This window comes from Schistocerca serialis, chromosome 5, assembly GCF_023864345.2.
Source record: "Schistocerca serialis cubense isolate TAMUIC-IGC-003099 chromosome 5, iqSchSeri2.2, whole genome shotgun sequence".
NCBI lineage: Eukaryota > Metazoa > Arthropoda > Insecta > Orthoptera > Acrididae > Schistocerca > Schistocerca serialis.
In genome coordinates, this window is record NC_064642.1 from 509,314,188 (window position 1) to 509,337,381 (window position 23,194).

Genomic DNA, 23,194 nt, shown 5'->3' on the forward strand with positions numbered 1-23,194 from the left:
TGGCTCTGCCTCTGATCGTGTACACCTTCCGGGTTACAGGACTGGAGTAGGTGGTGGTGGGAGGGTGCATGGGACAGGTTTTGCATCGGGGGCGGTTACAAGGATAGGAGCCAGAGGGTAGGGAAGGTGGTTTGGGGATTTCATAGGGATGAACTAAGAGGTTACGAAGGTTAGGTGGACGGCGGAAAGACACTCTTGGTGGAGTGGGGAGGATTTCATGAAGGATGGATCTCATTTCAGGGCAGGATTTGAGGAAGTCGTATGCCTGCTGGAGAGCCACATTCAGAGTCTGGTCCAGTCCCGGAAAGTATCCTGTCACAAGTGGGGCACTTTTGTGGTTCTTCTGTGGGGGATTCTGGGTTTGAGGGGACGAGGAAGTGGCTCTGGTTATTTGCTTCTGTACCAGGTCGGGAGGGTAGTTGCGGGATGCGAAAGCTGTTTTCAGGTTGTTGGTGTAATGATTCAGGGATTCCGGACTGGAGCAGATTCGTTTGCCACGAAGACCTAGGCTGAAGGGAAGGGACCGTTTGATGTGGAATGGGTGGCAGCTGTCATAATGGAGGTCCTGTTGCTTGTTGGTGTGTTTGATGTGGACGGACGTGTGAAGTTGGCCATTGGACAGGTGGAGGTCAACGTCAAGGAAAGTGGCATGGGATTTGGAGTAGGACCAGGTGAAACTGATGGAACCAAAGGAGTTGAGGTTGGAGAGGAAATTCTGGAGTTCTTCTTCACTGTGAGTCCAGATCATGAAGATGTCATCAATAAATCTGTACCAAACTTTGGGTTGGCAGACTTGGGTAACCAAGAAGGCTTCCTCTAAGCAACCCATGAATAGGTTGGCGTACGAGGGGGCCATCCTGGTGCCCATGGCTGTTCCCTTTAATTGTTGGTATGTCTGGCCCTCAAAAGTGAAGAAGTTGTGGGTCAGGATGAAGCTGGCTAAGGTGATGAGGAAAGAGGTTTTAGGTAGGGTGGCAGGTGATCGGCGTGAAAGGAAATGCTCCATCGCAGCGAGGCCCTGGACGTGCGGAATATTTGTGTATAAGGACGTGGCATCATTAGGAGTCCTAATGATCCGACTCCTCAAGACACCATCCAAATTGAACCCTGCCTGGAACAGTTCCGTCCTCCATCACAGCGGGACCCACCTCCTCTTCCTCAAAATCACCCTCTCCAAACCTTCCAGGAATTTCTGACTTCCAGCCTTGCATCTCAATCCTTCTTAAAAAACCTTAATCCTACACCCAACATCACCACTGCTGAAGCCCAGGCTATCCGTGATCTGAAGGCTGACCGATCCATCGTCATTCTTCCGGCGGACAAGGGTTCCACGACCGTGGTACTTGATCGTCGGGAGTATGTGGCTGAGGGACTGCGTCAGCTTTCAGACAACACCACATACAAAGTTTGCCAAGGTAACCCCATTCCCGATGTCCAGGCGGAGCTTCAAGGAATCCTCAGAACCTTAGGCCCCCTGCAAAACCTTTCACCTGACTCCATCAACCTCCTGACCCCACCGACACCCCGCACCCCTACCTTCTACCTTCTTCCTAAAATCCACAAACCCAATCATCCCGGCCGCCCCATTGTAGCTGGTTACCAAGCCCCCACAGAACGTATCTCTGCCTACATAGATCAACACCTTCAACCCATCACATGCAGTCTCCCATCCTTCATCAAGGACACCAACCACTTCCTTGAACGCCTGGAATCCTTACCCAATCTGTTACCCCCGGAAACCATCCTTGTAACCATTGATGCCACATCCTTATACACAAATATTCCGCACGTCCAGGGCCTCGCTGCGATGGAGCATTTCCTTTCACGCCGATCACCTGCCACCCTACCTAAAACCTCTTTCCTCATCACCTTAGCCAGCTTCATCCTGACCCACAACTTCTTCACTTTTGAGGGCCAGACATACCAACAATTAAAGGGAACAGCCATGGGCACCAGGATGGCCCCCTCGTACGCCAACCTATTCATGGGTTGCTTAGAGGAAGCCTTCTTGGTTACCCAAGTCTGCCAACCCAAAGTTTGGTACAGATTTATTGATGACATCTTCATGATCTGGACTCACAGTGAAGAAGAACTCCAGAATTTCCTCTCCAACCTCAACTCCTTTGGTTCCATCAGTTTCACCTGGTCCTACTCCAAATCCCATGCCACTTTCCTTGACGTTGACCTCCACCTGTCCAATGGCCAACTTCACACGTCCGTCCACATCAAACCCACCAACAAGCAACAGTACCTCCATTATGACAGCTGCCACCCATTCCACATCAAACGGTCCCTTCCCTACAGCCTAGGTCTTCGTGGCAAACGAATCTGCTCCAGTCCGGAATCCCTGAATCATTACACCAACAACCTGAAAACAGCTTTCGCATCCCGCAACTACCCTCCCGACCTGGTACAGAAGCAAATAACCAGAGCCACTTCCTCGTCCCCTCAAACCCAGAATCCCCCACAGAAGAACCACAAAAGTGCCCCACTTGTGACAGGATACTTTCCGGGACTGGACCAGACTGTGAATGTGGCTCTCCAGCAGGGATACGACTTCCTCAAATCCTGCCCTGAAATGAGATCCATCCTTCATGAAATCCTCCCCACTCCACCAAGAGTGTCTTTCCGCCGTCCACCTAACCTTCGTAACCTCTTAGTTCATCCCTATGAAATCCCCAAACCAACTTCCCTACCCTCTGACTCCTATCCTTGTAACCGCCCCCGATGCAAAACCTGTCCCATGCACCCTCCCACCACCACCTACTCCAGTCCTGTAACCCGGAAGGTGTACACGATCAGAGGCAGAGCCACGTGTGAAAGCACCCACGTGATTTACCAACTGACCTGCCTACACTGTGATGCATTCTATGTGGGAATGACCAGCAACAAACTGTCCATTCGCATGAATGGACACAGGCAGACAGTGTTTGTTGGTAATGAGGATCACACTGTGGCTAAACATGCCTTGGTGCACAGCCAGCACATCTTGGCACAGTGTTACACCGTCCGGGTTATCTGGATACTTCCCACCAACACCAACCTATCCGAACTCCGGAGATGGGAACTTGCCCTTCAGTATATCCTCTCTTCTCGTCATCCGCCAGGCCTCAATCTCCGCTAATTTCAAGTTGCCGCCACTCATACCTCACCTGTCTTTCAACAACTTCTTTGCCTCTACACTTCTGCCTCGACTGACATCTCTGCCCAAACTCTTTGTATTTAAATATGTCTGCTTGAGTCTGTATGTGTGGATGGATATGTGCGTGTGTGCGAGTGTATACCTGTCCTTTTTTCCCCCTAAGGGAAGTCTTTCCGCTCCCAGGATTGGAATGACTCCTTACCCTCTCCCCTAAAACCCACTTCCTTTCGTCTTCCCCTCTCCTTCCCTCTTTCCTGATGAGGCAACAGTTTGTTGCGAAAGCTTGAATTTTGTGTGTATGTTTGTGTTTGTTTGTGTGTCTATCAACCTGCCAGCGCTTTTGTTCGGTAAGTCACCTCATCTTTGTTTTCATATATGCCATTAAATTTGTATATATTGTTACTCATTATCAGTGATGTAAAAATGTAAGCTAAAGGTGTAGAAAAATAATTGATAAAGCATTTTAATACTTTGACATGTCCTATATTACACATACATTTACTGTACACAATGTAATCTTACAGGATCAAATAAAATTCAATTCAATTCAATTCCATTTGTGACACTTACTTTTTACTATGTGGCCACCAGCTGCTGCTTACTGTGGCTCCTCTTGTTCCCACAGTCGGCTGCATGTGGCACCATGGCATCTGCTTGCTGTATCTAGTGTTTCTTCCATCATTCACTACATTTTTACTGTTTGCACTAGCAGTTCATATCTGTTCTTTCCTGCGAAGACCAGTATGGATTCGAAAAGTCCTTTCACACATTGCCAACTGTAACATGCCTACTCTGTTGTTTGTATCTGTCACGGCCAAGTTTCTCCCTAAAACCAGCTGTGCAGATATAACAAAGGTGATCAGACTAATATTTATGCAGCACAACTTAGAGTGTGCATCTTACTCTCAAGGAACATGCACCTGAGGACTAAATATGGTCCTGTCTGCCTACCAGCCACATGCCCTATCAAAATCACCACACTTGCCATTAAAATCTTCTTCTTCTTCTTCTTCTTCTTCTTCTTCTTCTTCTTGCATTACGGCCTCTGTAGGATCACAGGTAGCCCCTTCGTGGACTTCATTTTCCTCTTTTTCTCCCAGAACCTCTTCATTCTTTCTCTTCTTCTCTCCTGCTCTTCTTCCAAGATCTTCAGTGTCCTTTTCTCTTGTCGGCTCCACTGATAACACTCTAATCTTTTCCTGTATTCTTCTCTGTCATTGATCTCCAACATATTGGTTGGTGTATATTTGTTCCTCCAATTTTCCTTTCCTTCATCCGTGATCCCTAATTCTAACCAGTCCTTCCAAAGTTCAACAACCCACTTGGTTCCTGTCTTTCCCCTTGTCCAGTCTGTTGTTTCCCACACTCTCTTCATCATTCTGCCCATGCTCATCTAATTACATGTCCAGCAAACATTGCCCTTTGGAGTCTGATTTCCCCAGATATTGTTCTCATGTTCTGGTACAGTTCTTCCCTAGGTCTTCTCACCCATCTCTCTCCACCTCTTTTGTGATCTAGTATTTTCCCCAGTATTTTTCTCTCTTCTTTCTCTAGTTGTTGTGCTCCATTTCTTCCTAGTGCCATCATCTCAGCAGCATATAATACTGCATCCCTCACTGTTGCCTTCTCATGGCTTATCTTTGCCTCTGTGGATATATTCTTTTTATTGTATATTTCTCTTGGCATACAGAAGGGTGACACCATCTTCTTTATCCTCTCTGTTATTTCCTCCGTGCTCCTGTTCCTTCCTGTTATAAATTCTCAAAGGGATTTAAATTTGTCCACCATTTGCACAGTGCCTTCTGGTGTTTACCAGTCTGCAATGGTATTTAATGTCTTTGTCTTGTCATAGGCGATCCTCAGTCCCATCTTTCTGGCTACCTTACTTAAGTTGTCAAGTTGTGTCTTTGCGTCTTCTTTCATCTCACTTACTATTGCTATGTCGTCTGCAAAGCCTAGGCAGTCCCCTTCAGCCCTGTTGTCATTTTTGTCCCCCACATGGGTCTTTGGTATTCCCATGTCCTCGTTTATTGCTCTCCACTGCCTGATCACTTCGTCTGGTGCTATATTGAACAACAATGGTGACAATCCATCTCCCTGTTGAACATCAGTCTTGATCTCAAATTCTTCTGGCGGTGCTCCTCTAAATCTCACCCTTGCTTTTGTGTCTGTCAGAATTTCTTCTATGAGTTCTTGCGTAGTTCCATGTAGTCCTCTCTTCTTCAGGATCCTAACAAGAATCTGTCTGTCAATGGAGTCACATGATTTCATGAAGTCTGCGAAGGTTATTACTATCTTTTTGTTTTTGAAGACCCTATGTTCTATCACTTGCTTCAGGGTAAATATCTGTTCTGTACCTCCTCTTCCCTTCCTGAATCCCGCTTGGCAGCACCAACTGTACTTCTACCTGTTCTTCTACTCTCCTGAGCAAGAGTTTTTACAGCACTTTGTATCCAACCTCTAGTAGCAATATTCCTCTGTAGTTGTTTGCATCTCTCTTGCCCCCCTTCTTATGTATTGGCACTGCAATCGCATTCTTACATCCTTCTGGCAACTCCTTTGTTCTCCAAATCTGGTGGATTATGTTGGTCATTTGCCTATTGCTTTGTTGCCTCCCCACTTTATCATCTCGGTTGCTATACCATCTGCTCCAGTTGCCTTATTATTCTTTATATTCCTTATGGCATGTGCAACTTCATCGCTGGTTGGAGGGCATGGCTTTCTCTCTATCGTGTCAGTTCCCAGTACCATCTCGTCTTCAGGTGGTTCACAGTTCAGCAGGTCGTGAAAGTACTCTGCAAAAATCCTACAGTTCTCCTTCGCACTAACAGCCAGCTCCCCTTTCTTATCTTTTATAAACATTTACAGTTATCTACCATTGTATCCAATCAGACTCTTTTTGTACACTCCTGGAAATTGAAATAAGAACACCGTGAATTCATTGTCCCAGGAAGGGGAAACTTTATTGACACATTCCTGGGGTCAGATACATCACATGATCACACTGACAGAACCACAGGCACATAGACACAGGCAACAGAGCATGCACAATGTCGGCACTAGTACAGTGTATATCCACCTTTCGCAGCAATGCAGGCTGCTATTCTCCCATGGAGACGATCGTAGAGATGCTGGATGTAGTCCTGTGGAATGGCTTGCCATGCCATTTCCACCTGGCGCCTCAGTTGGACCAGCGTTCGTGCTGGACGTGCAGACCGCGTGAGACGACGCTTCATCCAGTCCCAAACATGCTCAATGGGGGACAGATCCGGAGATCTTGCTGGCCAGGGTAGTTGACTTACACCTTCTAGAGCACGTTGGGTGGCACGGGATACATGCGGACGTGCATTGTCCTGTTGGAACAGCAAGTTCCCTTGCCAGTCTAGGAATGGTAGAACGATGGGTTCGATGACGGTTTGGATGTACCGTGCACTATTCAGTGTCCCCTCGACGATCATCAATGGTGTACGGCCAGTGTAAGAGATCGCTCCCCACACCATGATGCCGGGTGTTGGCCCTGTGTGCCTCGGTCGTATGCAGTCCTGATTGTGGCGCTCACCTGCACGGCGCCAAACACGCATACGACCATCATTGGCACCAAGGCAGAAGCGACTCTCATCGCTGAAGACGACACATCTCCATTCGTCCCTCCATTCACGCCTGTCGCGACACCACTGGAGGCGGGCTGCACGATGTTGGGGCGTGAGCGGAAGACGGCCTAACGGTGTGCAGGACCGTAGCCCAGCTTCATGGAGACGGTTGCGAATGGTCCTCGCCGATACCCCAGGAGCAACAGTGTCCCTAATTTGCTGGGAAGTGGCGGTGCGGTCCCCTACGGCACTGCGTAGGATCCTACGGTCTTGGCGTGCATCCATGCGTCGCTGCGGTCCGGTTCCAGGTCGACGGGCACGTGCACCTTCCGCCGACCACTGGCGACAACATCGATGTACTGTGGAGACCTCACGCTCCACGTGTTGAGCAATTCGGCGGTACGTCCACCCGGCCTCCCGCATGCCCACTATACGCCCTCGCTCAAAGTCCGTCAACTGCACATACGGTTCACGTCCACGCTGTCGCGGCATGCTACCAGTGTTAAAGACTGCGATGGAGCTCCGTATGCCACGGCAAACTGGCTGACACTGACGGCGGCGGTGCACAAATACTGCGCAGCTAGCGCCATTCGACGGCCAACACCGCGGTTCCTGGTGTGTCCGCTGTGCCGTGCGTGTGATCATTGCTTGTACAGCCCTCTCGCAGTGTCCGGAGCAAGTATGGTGGGTCTGACACACCGGTGTCAATGTGTTCTTTTTTCCATTTCCAGGAGTGTATTTCCCGAAAAAGTGTTTGCTATCGTTTTTCCTGAAGTTGGCCTCAATCTAGTCCAGTTACTGCTTCATCTTCTGTCTTCTGGTCCATCTTATTGTTCAGGCCACTTCCTTTCTTGCTCCTAAGAAAACTTTCCCTTTTTCCAGGTCCTTCTTGCTGCTCCAGTCTCTCCAGACTTTCCTGTAAGGTATTACCGCTTCATCACATTCCTTGTTCCACCACCAGTGCTTTCATTTCTTTTCTTCCTTTCCCCGTAGTTCAGTCTGTTTCGCCATATTTCACTTCATGTCGTCCCATTCATTGAATGATTCAATAACTTCCTCATATCTGGATCAATTATGTCTTAATTTGTCTCTGTCTATCTTCAGGTTTCCGGTTCTTCTATTCATTTGTGGCAGTCTGTAAGATAATGATCCGATTCTATACTTGTGTTCTTCCTGACCTTTGTGTTCATGATCTCTTTTGTTATTGTCCAGCTTATTGTTATGTTGTCAATGTGTAATTCCCCAAGGTGGGTGCATGGGTTTGCCCCTGTCTTTTTCTTACTCAGTTTGGCCCTGAAGTGAGTTGTCATCAATCTCATTTTGTGTTCTCGACACAGTTCAATTAGTCTTTCTCCTTTTTTGTTTCTCCATTGGTGTGCAGGGTACTCTCCCACTACTCCTGTATGTTGCTTCTCTCTTCCAATCTGTGCATTATAATCTACAAGTATCTTTACAAGTCTGTATGGTATGTTTTCCATGTATCATCTAGCTCCTTCCAGAAACTGTCTGCAACTTTGTTGTCTTTCCTGTTCTTGTCATTTGTAGGTGTATGTCCATTTACTATTGTATACTTTTTTCCCTGCTTTAAATTTCAGTGTTGATATCCTTTCAGACTTGCTCTTCATTTCAGTTATGCCATCCTCTTATCTCTTGTCTACTAAGAACCCCGTACCAAAGCATCTAGGTGCATGTCTTTCCTTTCCCACTCTAACTCCTGGTTTCTCTTTCAGTATAATAAAGCCTTCTGACTCTATTGTATCTTCATCAGTGTATCTTGCTTCTTGCATTGCTAGTATTCCAATGCTTCTCTCTTTCATCTCATCTATTACCTGTTTAAGTTTACCAGTCTTAATCATTGTCTGTACATTTATGGTTCCAATTCTGAAAGTCTTTATAGTTGTAATCTTCTTTGAGCTTCTTGGGAGCTCTGACTCTTCCCTTATGCACTTTTTGGCAGGTCCCTAAGAATCTGAATGCCTACTTTCATCAACCTTGGTCAGTGGGGGGTTGTCCCCCTGAGGTAATCTTGATTCAATAGTGCGATCCATTCCATGACCTAAAAAGTTTTTTTGTTGTTAGCTCCAGAAGATGAGTTCAGGCCGCCCCTGACATGGGGACACAGATGCCTTTGGTAGCCACCTCTAACATGGAGTACAGCTGCTACCTGATATGTTTCAATGGCTCTTCTGCTCTCCGAGCCGTTGGGAACTGATGTTCCTCTTCCGCCTTCGAGACCGTTGGCCAGGCTTCACCTGTAACCCTAGGTAGGAGCCCTAACTGGGTGCTACCATCCGGAGCCAGATGGACCCAGATTTTTTTACAAGGTTGTTCCTCCTCCCCCTCCTCCTTCCCCATCACTTGCGAGATGGGGCCCTGGGCTTGGGACCAGCAATGGCAGAGTTTGCCAATGCTATCTTCATGCTTAGTTAGTTTGAATAGCTATGGGAGGTATTTGAAAGGAGGCAATGACATCAGAGGACTGAAAGCTTTATTGTCTCTAGTACAATACATAGTACATGTTCATAATGTTTCTACACACACATACTGATGTTCGTTCTTATTTTGGCTTGTTATTACTTTTCAGAGATAACCATTGCTTCTACCAATCTTTCCTAATCACTTACTTCTAATATTGATGAGTTCTCACTCCCAACCACAAACATTGCAACATTTAACAGATTTTTCGAAGTTCTCATGGCACAAGGGCATGTGTGTTTCAACCATGTCTGACATTCAACCTTGACTCCCACTATTACTTGCCCTCTGTGCCACCCATAACGGCTGTTACCAAATCAAGCATCTTGATCACTGGGTGTTGCCCTGGTGGCAGTGCTTCTGCACTAGGCCACTACATGTAAGGTACAGATATTGATACTCAAGGAATACCTGTAACTTTACAGCTGATGTCCAAGGCCCTAGAATCCATAGTGAGTGTCAGTTGGGCATTCAGTATATGTCAGACGAGTGCAGCTGCTTTCACGAAGCTGGCTTTTGCACAATTGAAAGTGGATTGCATGTACAGTGTCCATACTAATTTCTTTTGTCACATGTGTTTGGTCCAGCAAGGGCATCGGTAAGTGAGGTTTGTATTTCTGCTGTCTATGACATGTGTTGACGATAAGAACTGAGTATTCATGGGAATGTCCGTAAGTCATTATACGAGGGTTATTCCAAAAGTAAGGTCCGGTTATAAAAAAAAAATCAAAACTAAAATGTTTTTTCAAAACAATTGTTTTATTTACATTCCTTACATCTTTATCTATTTTTCTACATAACTTCCATACTTATTTAAACATTTGTCACATCGTTCAACAAGCTTTTGAATGCCCATGTTATAGAAATCGGCCGCCTGTGACGATAACCAGTCCTTAACTGCTTCTTTCACTTCATCATCTGTGTCGAAGCGCTTGCCGCCGAGAAACTCCTTTAAGTAACGGAACAGGTGGAAATCACTTGGCGCCAGGTCCGGACTGTAAGGAGGATGGTCCATCTGTTCTCATCCAAATTTCTTGATCAGAGCTTGTGTTTCATTTGCAGTGTGGGGTCTGGCATTGTCATGCAACAACAAGATTCCAGACGACAAAAGACCACGTCGCTTATTCTGGATTGCACGTCGAAGTTTAGTCAGGGTAGCGCAGTAGGCGGCTTTATTAATCGTTGTTCCTCTCTCCATAAAGTCGACTAACAATACTCCACGTCTATCCCAGAACACAGTCGCCATAACCTTACGTGTTGAGATTGTCTGCTTTGCCTTGACGTTGACTGGCGATGACGTGTGATGCCATTGCATTGACTGACGTTTAGACTCTGGAGTGATGTGAGAAACCCATGTCTCATCCCCTGTGACAACATTGTCTAAAAGACTGTCACCTTCCTTATGATATCGCTCCAAAAAATCAAGAGCAAAAGCCATTCTTTTCATTCGTTGGGGCTCAGTAAGCAGCCTGGGAACCCAACGGGCACACAATTTGTGAAACTTCAAATGTTCAGACACAATTCTGTACAAAGTTGTTCTACTCACATTCGGAAAATGCATGTCTACGTCTGTATTAGTGAATTGGCGATCTTCACGAATTTTTTTGTCAACCGCATTGACCAAATCGTCTGAAATCACTGATGGTCGGCCACACCGTGGTTCATCGTGCACATTATCCCGTCCTTCATTAAAAGCTCGCACCCACTTGCGCACTTTACTGTCGCTCATTATGTTAGGACCGTACACTTCAGTAATCTGCCGATGGATTTCCGTCGCTGAATTGTTTCTTGCAGACAAAAACCGTATCACTGCCCTTACTTCACAATCGGCGGGCTGATCAATTGTCTTAAACATTGTAAAGTGACACTGTGAACTACACTCAGCAACAGTAACAAAGCGAATGGCGGCGTTTGACGCGCAAGGCTTGCCGGGAGTCGGCGCGCATGCGTGTTTTGTCATTGGCGCCAAATTTCAATAGTTACGGCGAATCGGACCGTACTTTTGGAATAACCCTCGCACATTTTGTGGAGGTTGCAACTGTCAGATGAATTCAGAGAAAATCAAGATATGCATATCAACATTCTAGTTTGAAGAGTGTACTATCAATGAATCTTCGCCAAGTTTGTGCAGTATTTTTCAGACTGAAAGGCGTGAACAGGAATTTGAAAATCTGAAAGGTGTAATGATCACTATGGTAGCAACATTCTCTGGGTCCTTTGGTAATTGAAGATATGCCTTTTTGCAGTCTATCACACTGAAGACAGTCACACTTGCAAGTGTGTGTGTAAAATCCTCATGTTAGGGATGGGGCAACTACCACATGTAGTTTAAGAATTAAGCAATCTGTAGGTATCACAAACTCTGGTTGTTGGCCGTTTGCAGTAGAGTGGGAGCTAGGTGCAATGCCTTATGGCACATGGGCGGACTGATACGAGTAATGATATGAGGTTTTGTGCCATTGTGGATGGTGCATTGGTAGATATTCGTCCATGAGATGAGGGTTGGGATGCAGGGCCAGTCGACTGAAAGTCAAGGCTAACGGTGCCCCAGTGTTTGTGTGCATTGGCGGTGCATTTGCCTGGAGATGGGTGCAGGGTGTATACAACTTGGGACAACCAGGAGATCCAGGAAAAACTTGTGAATTTTTTCATCTGGGAGAAAACCGGGAAAAACCCGGGAATTTTTAAAATTCTGGAAATTTTTCTTTGTTTTACTTTTCAGTTAGATTTTTGTAATTTTGACCGGTAAGAACCAATATTCTTACAAAGGATATTACAGGATCCTGGTTCTGCAGAATAATACTGCACCAATAAAACATGAACGAGACAAGAAAAAAGAAAATAAAACTTAAGTTGTAAATGAAATGCTTCATAAACAATAACAAAACACAATGCTCCTACAAGCGTCTGCCAACAGCAAAATGAGTCAAAGACTTTAGGAAGACTACACAATGCTTCAGAACAACAAATTGCCTCTGATGAGCGTGACATCACAACTGTTTACATTAGATTCATTTGAGCAGTTGCGAGCGGGCTCATGCGCATGCGCAATTGAGTCACGTATGAGTAGTAAGTACCTTCTCCCACTTCTGGCTATGGAAGTGTCTCTCTTAGCTGTACAAACAGTAGCAGAAAGCAGTCAGATGCTGCCCAGAAATATTTTATTGGCACACCCAAGCTGCCAGATTCATGCATGTGCAGGCCTGGATCTATACAGCTGGGGCAAATTGGGGTGCCTGCCCCCGGCAGCAATTTCAGGAGGGGGAGTAGAGCCAAATTCATATTCTTGAGGGAAAAAAACTTGTTTCACAAAGCATCTAGCATCCAGCGCATGTTGGTCTGTCGATTATTCATATGATTTTGAAATGTATCCCTGTGGGTTTTTGAACACATTCTAAGTTGATTTCGGAATGAATCATAAGTTGATTTTTGAATGTGCGCATAGTGTACGTGATGTCTATGCCTGGGGAATCTCCATCACATCTAGAAATAAAATTTCCTGCAGACAAAAGGGGATGGGGATATAGGAGCTGAGCGGAATAAAGCTGAACAGATGATGGCCAATCGCTGTTTATATGGTTGACCGGGTTTGCAAATGTTCAGCATTGTTATAATTACTAGCGAAAGCTATGGATTCAGACTACCTGAGTGGAAATAAATGACTAACAGGAATAACAGGTATGATAGATTGGGTATTATCTTCTCAATGTATCCAAGAAAATGAAATTTTAACAGAAAATTTTTGGCCAGACCACTACATTAGTAAGGGCCAGTTGTACAGACCACAGCTAACAGATACTTAAATTCTATTCTGGGAGTAGCGTGTAAAATGCATTGTATGAACACATGATAACACCTAACTCGTGAATAAATGTGGGACAACTAAACCAGTGATTGTGGCAGGGTTAGTGAAGTTAACCAGAGAATAAGTTTTGACACTGGCAAGAATAGTTACAGAATTGTTAAAACAAGGAAGGAGAAGAAATGGGGAGATCATGCAAATTATAGAAGAACATGACGATTACAATTTATATAAAAATTTCTTACTACTACTTTTCGATCTCATGCTTGAGAAACCGGAGCGTATGAATGAAATGTGAAACTATTTCCTAACATAAAGCTTTTTGTTTGTAGTAGGCCTAACAGGCATTTGATATTGACATTCATGAATTATATTCTGTTGTGTCTTAAGAATGATTATTTGTTCCAAAACACTCTCATTTATTTGATGTGTATTACAGCTGCTACAGTATTAGACAGGCCTGTGTCATTTTATAAAGCCCACAGTAACAAAATACACATAATGAGCTCAAAAAACCACACCAGTCTTGAGTATTATTTGTATTAACAGCTTTTTCAGTATTAGACAATGACATTTTTTTCCATGTAGCAAAACATTTGACAAAGTTTGTTGAGGTAATAGATTCTTTCACAGAAAGGAAAGCATGCCATGTAAAGCCATAGCAAGATTAGAGAGAAAAATATGCTAGGACATAAGGGTTGAAGAAACGTGTACTGTCTTGCTTGTCTCTTGTCTTTACTGGTTTGAAGTATCCTATATTTAATTTTATGTCACACTAAACAGCACGTTATTAGCTAATAGGCAATAAAGAGAGAAAATTTTCTGAAGAGTTCTTGTTCTCCTGGTTACAGATAATCCCATCCAGTATTAACTGTGAGTGCTTTTTTTTTAAAGAAAAAAAATTAATAAATAAAATAAGAGAGAGAGAGCCAGGATGTCAAAGTGGCTGACTGGGAGCAGAGAGAGGCACCACAGGACATTTTAATTTCCACTGTCCTAAATATAGTTGATGGCATCCATTACAAAATATACATATTTGAAATCGACAGAGTGAAATACAGTGACGTGCGATAGAAGAATGCTTTGTGAAGAGGAGTGCCACTGCAATTTGGCACGCTTAAGATCAAATAACGTATCTTACATTTCCTCAAAGACACATGTTTTATGTGTCAAACTATTCAGAAAGATGTGCACTACAAGATGAACATTTTTTGAAAAGTTGATTTAATTTTTGGCGTTGTACCTCACATGCCCGGTTCGGAAATTTTGTAGAGCCGGGACTGATACACACAACAGTCTGAGTTGTGGTGGGGAAGTGTGTGTCTCTATGTCACCCATGTTTACATTTAGTGATTTTGCTGCTTCCTCTGCGTTTATTGCTCTTACATCAAATGAAAACAAAACAGATTTCTGTGGCAGGGAGCTATCAAGTCAATTCGGCTTTTATTCATCTTTTCCCCTAATGCAGTCAATTTATTTGAAACGAAGTGTTTAATTCCACACTATTGGCTAGTTTCATCTGTTTGCTGCATTTCAAGCCCACATTTTCATCCTGTAACACATATAGCATTATGCCATAATAAAGAACCAAAAATGTTTTGTATTATCACGAAATGTGGGAGAGAGTGTCACAGAAATGATACAGGATTTGGCTGGACATCATTCAAAGAAAGGCGTTTTTCGTTGCGACCTAATCTTCTCATGAAATTCCAATCATCAACTATCTCCTCTGAATGCGAAAATATTTTGTTGACACCATGATAAAATAATGGAAATCGGAGCTCATACGGAAAGATATAGGTGTTCATTCTTTCTGCGTGCTATACGAGATTGGAATAATAGAGAACTGTGAAGGTGGTTCAATGAACCCTCTGCCAGGCACTTGTATTTTATTTGTGGAGTATCCATGCAGATGTAGATGTAGATGAGATAACACAGTACTGGCACTCCAAGAAAATTTACATCCAAATCTGGACATACAAATGTGCACTTTAAGCCAAATTATGCATTTTAGTATGGTTCACATAAATTTGATGCTCTCTGGTGTCTTTTTTTTTTTTTTTTTTATGACATAATATAAGATATTTTAATGGTTTACATGTATGAACATGTGGACTTCCCGCGTCATCGTAGCTGCGCAAGGGTGGTGATGCCTGTACCTGGTGCTCTCTGGCAACTGCTGAAACGAACCTATTTCTAACAGGTCGCAGGACAATATTGCGAATGGTGGTCTGAAAAGCGTTACTTTCAAAGTAAATTTCCTTTTACGCAAGATGAATTATGTATGAGAACGTATGATGAATTTCTTAAATCACAGAGCATTTGATTCTCATTTATAAATCAACTCTTTGAGGATGACCAGTAGAAGAATTTTGAACCCAGATGATCAGGGATATATGTCATTATTAAAAATTTTACTGTCGCAGTTACGTGATGTATCTTAAAGTGAAAAAGCGCAAAAAAGGTCAACATTATATGTGAAAGCTTAGGTTCTCTTGCAGCTTATTAATCTTAAAGACCAATATTATATGTGAAAACTGCATTTCGTGTAACAACACTACATATATTAATTCAAACCATTAACTTTTCCTATTTGTGTCGTCGTGCTACTGAACAGTGATCTTGCTACTGGCTGACTACATCACATGTCCTATACTCTGAATATTCACCATCATCGGCTGGCGAGATCGTGACATGAGCTATGACCGCCTTAAAAAAGCGCATCACAATTTCGATTTCAGTGCTTTGGAAAGTAACATGCAGTGTTTTGTGGAATTCGAATTTGTACTTTTGTAATACAAAAATATGGAGTGTACATATTGCTGCATATCACAGATCTTTCCGAAACATGTGTTTTTCCCCTTGTTTTGTGAAGTGCAGGGAAATTCTACACCAGTGTATAAAACGACAACAATTCAACTGATTGATAAGTTTTACAGTTCCAAGAGAAGGTATAATGTCACTTAACACGCACTTAACACAGAAAAAGTGTATTTTCACCCAGGGTAAAGTGTATCTTTAACCAGGAGAAATTGTATTTTTCATCAGGAAATGCAGGAAAAATCCGGGAATTTTTTTCCTTGTCCACGTATACACCCTATGGGTGGTAGGGTACAGCTGTCATGTATATGCATGACTGCAAGCTTCTTGTACTGCTCAAGCATGGGCACAAGATCTCTCTAAGTGTTGTGAATATGTATATGCAGGTTTTCATTCTCTTTGCTAAGAATCTCTGATTCCTCATAAGTGCCAAGGTAATGTTGATGTGTCATTGTGACATCTCAGTAATCATCAGGCATTCTTGAATGATAGGTGAGTATTCATCATAGACATTGTTAGCTGTTCCAGCAGAACCTGATGGGGTGTGTGCTAGGGGAGGTGTTACTGGGCCAAAAAGTCCTGTCATGAGATGTTAGGTAGCATAGTGTGTGAAAGCCAGTTCTGATGATGAGAGAGAAAAATGTCAGAGGAAGTTGACCCAACACCAGTTCACTTACACTGGTAGTGGGGAATGTCCATGAGGGGAGTGAACATTTTTGCTGAGATGTAACATATAATCAACCTTTCAATGTACTAAGATCAGGGAGTCATTGGCAACTCGGAGTTGTTTCGGTGGTGCGTCCTTAAAATTTGTGAACATGTGATTGGGCATTGTACTAACATCAGAACCAGTGTCAACGAGCAAGAAAATATGTACAAGAGTTGTTATCAAGGATAAAAAGTCTACTGTGACAGCTCATCCATTGCTGAAGATGCACATCTGACATGTGTGCAAAGACGAATTATTGTCTGTGTGCAAGCCAATGGTCCCACAGTGATCCACTCTTGGTGTTTGGGAGCCTGCAGGGAGGCCAGCAGTAATATGCAGTGTTGCCAACTTGACTATTGGCTGGTTGATTCGGGGAGGGAACTAAACTGCGAGGTCATCAGTCCCATCATATCATGGAATGATGGGGAAAGAAGTCGGCTGTGTGCTTTAAAGGAACCATTCTGGCATTTACCTAAAGCGATTTAGGAAAATCATGGAAAACCTGAATCAGGATGGCTGCACACAGGTTTGAATCGTTGTCCTCCTGAATGCGAGTCCAGTGTGCTAACCACTGTGTCACCTTGCTCAGTAGCAAGACTGTGTTGTAGTGACAGTGGGGTTGGGCGTCATAATATTGCATGCTGCAAAAGTGGTGCCACATGCAGCCTGCCAGGCTGTGTCCTAAATCACAGCAGTTACGTCACTATTGAGTCTTCCAGGCTCCATTCAGAGCAACATGGTGTGTGCCGTGGCTTGATTCACCCTGACATACTGTGATAGTACAATGTTGTTGAAGTTCGTACAGTGTCGATGTTGTAGTGTAGTGAACAATCTACCTGCTAGGCTGAGTTTTCTGTCTAAGGGTTCACCTCCTTGCACAATGAAAGCTAGTTTCAGCTGCAGAGGAAGTTTTGCAATCTAGACTCCAGAGAAAATTGTCCAGCATGAGGTTTGTATCTAGTAAAGTTCATGGCTGGTGCCATAACTGTGATGGAGTATTGTCATCTAACTGTGTCTGGGTGACTGACTTTATGCTGGTTGTTTGTTTCTACTTTTTAGTCTTTGTGCATAATAAGAAGTTCGAGCTGTAAATACAACAGATTTGTTATTTTCATGATATCCTTAAAAAACTTTTTACAAGATGAATTTTGCTCATTTCATCTGGTATGCCAGTGGACTCGTCATTTAAATATTGGATGTGCTGTCACACTATTTGCCCTATCGATTTAATATGCAACAAAGAGAAATGTAACTTTTGCTCATCAGAGCACAGAATGTAAAACTAAGTAATTTATGGTATGCTGCTTGTTTGTTTCTACTTTTTACTCATTTGGCTTAATGCCGTTATGATTGTAAGTTATTACAATCAAATGTAATTTTATGCAATGTGTGTAAAAAACTGTTTTTTGTGTTTATATGAAAGTAAGACACTTCTTTTCTCTGTTAGTCAAGTGAATATGAACTATGTACTACTGTTGAGATGATTTGCTTAGAGGGCAGTCTTCTTGTAAACTGGCAGGTTAATTTATTCTTGAAGTGGGAGCTGCTACACGTTTTGGTTTTGAGTTGTGGTAAAGACATGTAACTTAGTAGGTACTGGACATAAATTTTGGGTAATGCATAACTGTATAACTACAGATCATTTAACTCATGAAACTGTGGAGTGTTCTGCAGGTTACGATGTGTCATGACATAACACACAATATTTGGCGTAATCCAACCCTCCGGAGACCAATGAGTGGTCTTAGCAAACGATTCTTTGACGTTGTAGGATTGTTTAAACCTATATTAAGCTAATGAAGGAAAAAAATGGTATTGTTTAACTTTGTCTGTACCACTGTCAGTGGCCTCTGTGGTTTTACTTGGTAACCACAAGTTTCTCTGCACACCAGTTCTCCAATGTCTGTCCTATGTGGTCTATTTACTGTTGGTGTGATTCAACTGTTGTTGAGTCACCATCACACCATCAACAAATAAAAGAAAACACACAATGTAAGGTGAATCTACAACCATTTATTTCAATTGTAAAACAAGTTATGGACCTATCTTTCACCTGCAGCATGCTGTAAGTTCATATCTAACTGTTCGTTGGACATGGCCTGTTGCAGTTGTTGTTTTGGAGTTCAGGCCAGGCATTACATTAAGGCAGATTTAACTGTTGCATATATTTTATGTGTCAGGGATTTGAGGAGGGGGCCAAGGATGATGTTGCTAATGATATTGGCATTTTGAGTCTTGTAACAGATCAGTGTAGAAAATCTGGAGTCATCATCCAGAATTCCCGACAATGCATACACACTTTCCACTGCTGTAAACTACAAGATCAATTGATCCTGGCAGAATGGGAGCCATTTATGTTGGCTGAAAATCCATCCATGATGGTCTGGAAGATGCGTAAAACAGTATGATAACACAAGTGTCCTGCAACACTCATGGTGTGGATGCTGAACATGTATTGGTGTCTGGTAGATGAGAAGACCGGTGGCTTACATCATCTGGAGTGGCTGCATTTGTGACAGGAGATCACAGCACAACTGGTGCAGTTGACACGATAGGCCTGGCATCGATTGAAATGTTTGAACATTGAGTAGTGAGATCCAGGAGCAACATGTGTTGTGCTGGATTTTGTTTAAGGTGGGGATTGTGGTATACAACCTTCTTTTAAGGAGGTCTTCATTTCTAGGTTGTTTCCTGTACTGAACTATAAAGACTATGTAACATCAATAACATTAAAGAAGGATGTTACCACTTGAATCAACATTTGACTGAAATGCTGAACATAGTGCTGCATTTATTTCACAGTGTACGTGCCTAGTTAGCTTGTTAGTTACATTCCATTGATCTCTCTCACAGTAGCCATTATGATGTGGAACATGTCCAGTGCTAAGAAGTGTGCACATGATTGAAGTTGAAGCTTAAAATTTTTATTACCTAACCCATTCCCTTAAACGGCACAAAATGCATATATTATACCTATATATTTATTTATTCCTATTCAAGAGTTCATCTATGGTATAGAAGGAGTTGTCAAGGAAATATAATTTCAATTTATTTTTAAAACTGTTGCTGCTGTGTGTCAGACATTTTATTTAATCTGGTAATTTATTAGAACGTTTTACAGCAGCATATGTTGCCTCTTTCTGTGCCAAAGATATGTTAATTAGAGGATAGTGTAAGTCTTTCTTTCTTCTGGTATTATAATCATGAATGTCACCATTGTTTTTAAACTGGTCCATGTTGTTGAGAACACATTTCATTACTGAGTAAATGTACTGTGAGGCTGTTGTAAGAATTCCTAACCTTTTAAAGAGATGCCTACAAGATGTACGACTATGAGCCCCACACATTATTCTAACCATACTGCTGTTATTTATTAATTTAAAAATTAAAATTTTTTCTGAATATGTACATCTGTTAGTGAGTGGATTCTTTGCTGAATGTTGAAGCTATTATTTTTATTCAGGTTAAAAGCCATTAGCATTCTGCTGAAGGGGGTAAGGGGCCAGATTTACCTTTAAAACTTTTATTATTACCTTATAATAAAACTGAAACTATAACAATAGTTAAATAACATACAGGAAACATCATCTTTCATTGAAAATATCTGGTGACATAACATTTAGCTAAGTTTATGTATGACACAGTCAAGTAACTTGTCATTTGTTTGTGATTAAATAAAACAAAAAAGGTCAAGTAATCACAATTTTTCATTGAAGAGCTATGACTAAATAATCTATGAGGACTAAAAAGTTATTTTCACTGTGGACAAGTGTAAGTAACTGTTGCAAACTGATGATATACAATGGACAATATCATGACTGTCTATTGTTTTTCATGTTGAAAGATGTGAAGCAACCAGCTTGAAAGGAGATGAGACTATTCATTGGCACTGAGGTAGTTGTAGCTATGACTCAATGTTTATCAAGAAGCAGCAAGTGATCTTAAAGCTGATCTGGCAGCAGCACAAGTAGAATTATAGCAGCTGAGAGCTGCAGTTGTCAGCAGTAAGGTTAATATGACTGTGGACAAAAGTGTGCAACCAACCATGCAGTTCAGGGAAATTCTGAAAAGACAGAAAAGAAAGTGTGAGTTAAGGCCATTGGTTGCCACAGACTTGAATACAATATGATGGTCATTCTGTAGTCATGGAAGGTAATTATCTGAAACTAGTATACTCACTGGCTAAATAGTTAGTAACAGGTAACTCTGTTTTTAACTAAGTGCAGAGTTCAGTGTTATCACCTGCGATTTAGAATCTCTTAGGAAAATCATAGGTAAACATAATCATGTAGTTATTACTGGAAGTGTCAAAAACAGTCAGACCATAATAACATTTTACACTCTTGAGGATGGAATCAGGCATATTGCTGGGAATATTTCTCACACAAATGGGAAGAAATGCCATTCTTTTAAAGTTACAACAAGCTCTGGAGGAAGAGTTCTGCTGAAGGCATAAAGGCAGAGCTTCAGGTGATGGTCAACACAGAGGTAGCACTGCACATAAGTGTGATTTATGCCCCACCCCATTACTTTTAGTGCTTCATTTCCTGATCTATAAGAGGTGATCAAAAAGTTTATGTTTGAGGGTGTTTCTGCAGCATATATGCACATAGGGTGACTCCAGTACATAAGCACCAACATCTAGGCAAGAGATTTGCATGTCATTCATGTCTTTCCAACATGCATGCAGTAAATGCAGAAATATGAACTATGGCAACATTATTACCACATGCATCCAAACAGGATCAACATGCTATTCTTTTCTTGGCTGCTAAAGGACAAACACAGATAACCATCCATCAAAGAATGAAGAATGTGTATGCAGCAGCATGTCTGTTGAAAAACACCATTGTCTAATGATGTTCCAAGTTCTGTACTGATCATGATTCGACACAAGATCAATCTCATTCATTACACACAACAATAAGTGTTAATGATGCAATTAGGACAGTCCAGCACATAACCATTTGTGCAGTAGCAAAAGATCACACCCCCAGCTTTGATAGCTGCAACACATTATCTGGCAGGATTTAGGCTACCATAAAGTCTGCAGCCAGTGGATATCCAGGGTGTTAAATGCTGAACAAAAAGCAAACCAGATGTGGTTGTTTGGCTGTGACACCTCATGCATTTCAGTGTTGAAGGCAATACTGTCCTCCAGTGAACTATTGCAGACAGTGAAATCTGGTGTCATCATTGGGAACCAGTGTCGAAAACCTCAATGGTGCAATGGTGTCATCCATTGTTCCCTCATCCCAAGAAGTTCTAGAGCCAGCCATCTACTGGAAAGGTGATGCTCACACTGTTCTTTGATTACCATGGCCCATTGCATATCGATTCCAAGGAATCTGGTGTCTGAGGAACAGTGCTGTACAGTGCTGGAGAAATTACAGCCTGTAATTAAGGTGAAACATGTGGGAAAACTGCAAGAAGTGGTGCTGCTGATTCTTAATAACACATTCATATATTGCAAATCTTATAATGCGGAAGTTACACTATCTCAAGTTGGAGGTATCCAAGCACCTGCATGTGGTCATGGTCTCATCCCATGCAATTAACATGCCTTTGGTCTCTTAAAACAGGCCTTGAAAGGTCAACGATTCCTATCAGATGAGGATGTGCAGATTCCTATCAGATGAGGATGTGCAGCAGGCAATTATAGATTTCTTCACACTGAAGGTAATGGTGTTTTACCAAAGAGGTACCTCCAACCTGGTGTGCCAGTGCTATGATTGCCTCATTGTTCATGTCACCTTTGAATCATTGCCATACCGATTCTGGGCAGCATGGCCTTTGAACAGAAACGTTTTGATCACCCCCTACAGTTCCTTCAGCACCACTTGATTTAATCTGAGTACACTCCATTACCCTTATTTTACTTTTGTTGATGTTTTATCTCACAAACTCTTTTAAGATACTATCTACCTATAGTTCATTCAGCATCACTTGATTTAATTTGAGTACATTCAGTTACCATTGTTTTACTTTTGTTGATGTTTATCTTATAACCTCTTTTAAGATACTATCTATTCCATACAATAGATGTTCAAAGTCTTCTGCTGGCCCTGACATAATTGCAGTGTCATCATCAAACCATAAAATATTTGTTTCTTATGCCTGAAAATGAATTACCATTCCAAATTTCTCACTGGTTTCCTTTCCAAAGCAATCTTGTTTCAGTACAAGTTGTACATAACATTACACACCCTGTATTTTATCCCTGCTACTGTTAGAACTCCACAGAATATATTGCAGCCAACATTGTCAGAACAACAAATTATATTAATTTGTTGTAATACAGAATATCTGATTGATAATGCTACCCTACAAAGCTAAAGACAAGTAGTTTACCTCTAGTGATAGATATAGCTGCTTTCAAAAGTAGCTTGATATTTCATATGAAATGGAAAGACCAGAACCAAGACAAGTGTTACTTCTGAAGAAACTACACACAAACACATGAAATATGGCATTGTTCACAATGAGGCTTAGAGCAACTATTTCAGATCATTCTTTATGTTGATCCCATTCACAAAATATGATTGCACTGAAGTCATATCGACGCGCAGGTCGCTGACGTGGCGTCAACTCGAAAGACCTGCACCAGGCAAACGGTCTACCCGATGGGAGGCCCTAGCCACACGACATTTCATTTC

General features: G+C 42.4%; 1 protein-coding gene across 1 annotated transcript in view; it reads left to right on the plus strand.

The window, feature by feature from the left end:
- The window catches only part of LOC126482033 (dynein axonemal heavy chain 6-like), a 1,073,010-nt gene that overhangs the window by 800,426 nt on the left and 249,390 nt on the right, over positions 1–23,194 (plus strand). The window lies entirely within an intron of this gene.